A 4,563-nucleotide genomic window follows, 5' to 3' on the forward strand; every position below is an offset into this window, starting at 1 on the left:
AAAAAAAAAAAAAAATGGGAAAGGACCCACCGCGAGGCCCCCCTGCTGGCGCTAGGCGTTCGGAGCGCGCGCGCTGAGGGACCCAGGAGCGAGCGAGTGCGCGCGCTGAGTCTCGCGAGATCTGGCCTTACCGCGCGCGCGGACTGTGAGACGGAGAGACCAACGATATTCCCCACCCCCTCCGTCAGGGAGCCGCATCCGTACGCGGGGATCGCCTGACAGAAACAAAACGGCGGTGAGACGCCATGTTTGTGCCCGCTTTGTATAGGAGGCGCTGCCAAGGGAAGGAAACCAGCCGAGACCGCTCTCTCTCTTTGCTCGCGGCTTTCGAATGAGAAGTCGATTCCCTAATCAAATATGGCCGGCGGGGGAGTGACGTAGCCGGGCGCCCTGGACGGGTCCCCGCAGAGGACAATCTCGTTTTTGCTGTTTTCGCTCCTTGAACCCGTTTTATAAGGAGCGGGAATTGTTCGGGATTTGCTTGTGTCACTCCCCACATCCTGCACTATATTGGTGGTAAATTAAGGGATGGGTTGGCAATACTTGCTCCATGCTGTGCGGTGTATCCACTAATCCAGCAGAGGCAGGGATATATTGTGACAATTTTCAGGAATTCAAAGTGATTTTTGAAGCTATAGAAAACATAGCCCACATTATTATTATTATTATTTATACAGCGCCATCAGATTCCACGTGGAGAGTTTTTCCACTATTTTGAACTAAAATTGCATATTTCGACAATTCACACTTTTGAAAAATCATGGATTTTAGAGTTAGAGAAATCCCCCCTCCTCCCCCCCCCAAACCAGCATTGTCACTCTTTTGGGACTTTGCCGAATTCTCTTGACGATGACATCACCGCTCGTTGCCCAGGGGTGGGGGTAAGGTAAAGGTTTACATACCTGAACCTGTCTTTCCTGAGCGCCACCATTTTGGTCCGGCGAGGTCCCCGTCAGCGCCAACTCACGTGCGCAAGAGTACAGCTTTGAGGACTATGGAGGAGACCGCGGCGGGGCTTTATAGACACATCGAATTCGCTGCAGCGATTGACACTTAGACTCAGCCTTGTATCAAGAAAAGTCAGGCGGAGGAGAAATATAGAGACAAAGTAGTCCATAATTTGTCTCTCTCTCTTGACTGTGTTGGAATTTCACTAAAATGAGTATTTCATAAAGATTAATAAAGTTCACTAAGCTTACAATGCTAACACATTTAAAACCCATATTGCAAAATTTAGAGAAAATGTTCAGGAAAAAATATCTCTCACCTAAAGACTCAGCTTGATGCATTTTAGCTATAGTTCAGTGAATAACCCTGTAAATTGGGATTTGTTTTGATAAAACATTTTTTCGTTTTCTTGACATTTCTCTACAATTCCCAGTTCAGTGAATAACAATATGTAATATTTTAGAACTAATCTATTTTGGGTTAACATTTGGAATTGTCTTGTTTGTTTTCAACAACAGCTGGTTAAAGGAACACGATAGTCACCTAAATTACGGTACTTTAGCTAAATAAAGCAGTTTTAGTGTATAGATCATTCCCCTGCAATTTCACTGCTCAATTCACTGTCATTTAGTAGTTAAATCACTTTGTTTCTGTTTATGCAGCCCTGATTGACAGAGCCTGCATGAAAAAAAAAACTGGTTTCACTTTCAAACAGATGTAATTTACCTTAAATAATTGTATCTCAATCTCTAAACTGAACTTTAAATTACATACAGGAGGCTCTTGCAGGGTCTAGCAAGCTATTAACATAGCAGGGGATAAGAAATTCTTAATTAAACAGAACTTGCAATAAAGAAAGCCTAAATAGGGCTCTCTTTACAGGAAGTGTTTATGGAAGGCTGTGCAAGTCACATGCAGGGAGGTGTGACTAGGGTTCATAAACAAAGGGATTTAACTCCTAAATGGCAGAGGATTGAGCAGTGAGGCTGCAGGGGCATGTTCTATACACCAAAACTGCTTCATTAAGCTAAAGTTGTTCAGGTGACTATAGTGTCCCTTTAAAGGGACACTCCAGGCACCCAGACCACTTCAGCTCATTGGAGTGGTCTGGGTGCCAACTCCCACTACCCTTAACCCTGCAAGTGTAATTATTGCAGTTTTTTTAAAACTGCAATATTTACCTTGCAGGGTTAAGTCCTCCCCTAGTGGCTGTCTATTCACCCCTTCAGCAACTGGGGATTGGGGGGTGGGAGGGAGAGGGACCCTCCAGTGCCAGGAAAACGGATTGTTTTCCTGGCACTGGAGTTTCCCTTTAAGTAAATAAAATCTCAAAGTCAAACTTAAGGATCTTTATGTCTGTTTGACTATCTATCACACTAACAGACACACACATTAACACACTCACATTTAAAAAAAAAAAAAAAATTCAATCCCCCCAGCCTCCCTACCTTTGGGAATGCTGGGGTGGATTAACACTTTCCCTGGGGTCCAGTGGGGCTGCTGGCTCCCGGCATCACTCTGCGGCACGCGAGGGAGCCGAGCAGAGCGCTCAGGGAAAAGTGCTCCCTTGCCAGCGCCGCCCGACCGACCGCCCAGCAGTACCACTAGACCCCAGGGAGAGGGAGAACCCCCCTCCCCCAGAATTCCCAAAGGTAAGGAGGCTGTGGGGGTTAAATTAAAAAAGTGTGTGTTAATGTGAGTGAGTGTGTGTCTGTTAGTGTGTGTATGTCTGTTAGTGTGTGTATGTCTGTTTGTGTGTGTGTGTCTGTTAGTGGGTGAGTGTGTGTTTGTCTGTTAGTGGGTGTGTCAGTGAGTGTGTTTTAAGTATGTTGGATTTAGTTATTGTGCACTTGTTTAATGTATATTTGATGTTATGGTACAGTGGTGTTTTTTGCAAATGTTCAATTGTTGAAAATTTTCCAATTTTATGCACATTATATGCAAAATCAGCATTTGCACTGTAAACATTTTTTTATTTATGCACAGTATATGCAACAGCAGTATTTGCACTGTAAACATTTTTTATTTATATAAAGAGTGGGTGAACTTAAACTGTATGGCTATGCTGTGGTTCCTGTAGGCTTTGCATGCGTGCGGGGGGGTGAGGGGAGGTTTGGGGGGCCTCCATGTCCATTTTGCTTGGGGCCCCCAAATTCCTTTAAACGCCCCTGCATACATTCACTAACAGACACGCATACACTCTTACTAACAGACATGCATACACACTAACAGACACACACAAACTAACAGACATACACACACATAGTAACACACTCACTAACAGACACACACACGTGAGGGAGCTGAACAGGAGGATTAGTGCTCCCTCGCCGCCTGGCCGGAAAGTGCCGCCGCTGCCAGCCTGCGGGGCCCCCCCAGAAAGTGCTGCCCAAGGCAGATGCCTTGTTTACCTCGGGGTAAATACACCCCTGATCGGTGGAAGTGGAGTCTTGGGACATAAAGTCTTTGTCTTTAGACATGCACAGATATCTGTGAATGTTCCATGATGTGATATAAGTCATACACATGGTGGCTACACTGATATATGATGTCAGACCTCGCAATTCCATCAGCTTTTATCTGTCAAATCCATACATCTCATATCCCACACTTCTGAGTTGTTTTTTATTTTGACAATCTTTATTTATATCAAAAGAGTTTTCATTTTAGTGTTGGAAAAAGACTGTGTGGACAAAGAGTAAATCACTAAGTAGAAATTCATCAATCTTTGCGAGCAACAGTATGTACCTGTAACAACATTTTTTGAGTACAATTTTTGAGAGAAAGGTGGGCACTTCTGAATTTTGTGAAACAAAAAGCCATTCACTTGTACAAATCTCCCAGGCCAAAAATGCCAGCCCTCCACTGTAGCAGTCTCCCTACACACTTCCTGAAAAAAAGATGTCTCATTTGTTTAGATTATCTTATTGTGCTGTGCACTTAGTTTATAATTTCTTATCCCTTGCTCTCTTAATTGCCTGCTAGAGCCTGCAACAGCCTTCTGTGTGGTTAAAGTTCACTTAACAAGAGTAGGTGATAATAATGTCTATAGTAAACATACTGTGCTGCTAAAGTATGATTGAAAATGAAACTTTTTTTTCCCATGGAGGCTAATGATATGGGCTGTATCTTTTGAGGTGGAATAAAATGGAGAAAAAGATTATTGATGATTAATGGACAGCCACTAAATGTTGATTTTATTCACATATTAAGTGAGAAGTGAGCAATATAGGGGGGGAAAGTAGGAGCAGTAAAGCTATATATATTTCCAAGCAGGATTCTTCCAGACACTTTGAGTTTAACTATTGGATGGAACTCAGCAAGTCTAAATGTTTAATTTTAGACAAACCATTTTTTATTTTGTTTTGCTTTGCGCAAGTCTAATCTGCACCCATTGGGATTATTAACCCTCATTTCCTCCTCCATGATATACAGGACCATTTCCCCGGGATCAATAGTAAAATTCAGTTTTTTGTTCATTAAGAGAAATTGCTATTACTTGAGGATCTTCCGGCTTTAAACCAGAGTGACAATTTAGGCTTACTTGGAAAAATTCTTAAACGCCAACTATAAGTTACAGCTTGGCTATTTCAGTCTAAATAATGCAATTTGTCT

This window comes from Pelobates fuscus, chromosome 6 (genome assembly GCF_036172605.1).
Source record: "Pelobates fuscus isolate aPelFus1 chromosome 6, aPelFus1.pri, whole genome shotgun sequence".
NCBI classification, from domain to species: Eukaryota; Metazoa; Chordata; class Amphibia; order Anura; family Pelobatidae; genus Pelobates; species Pelobates fuscus.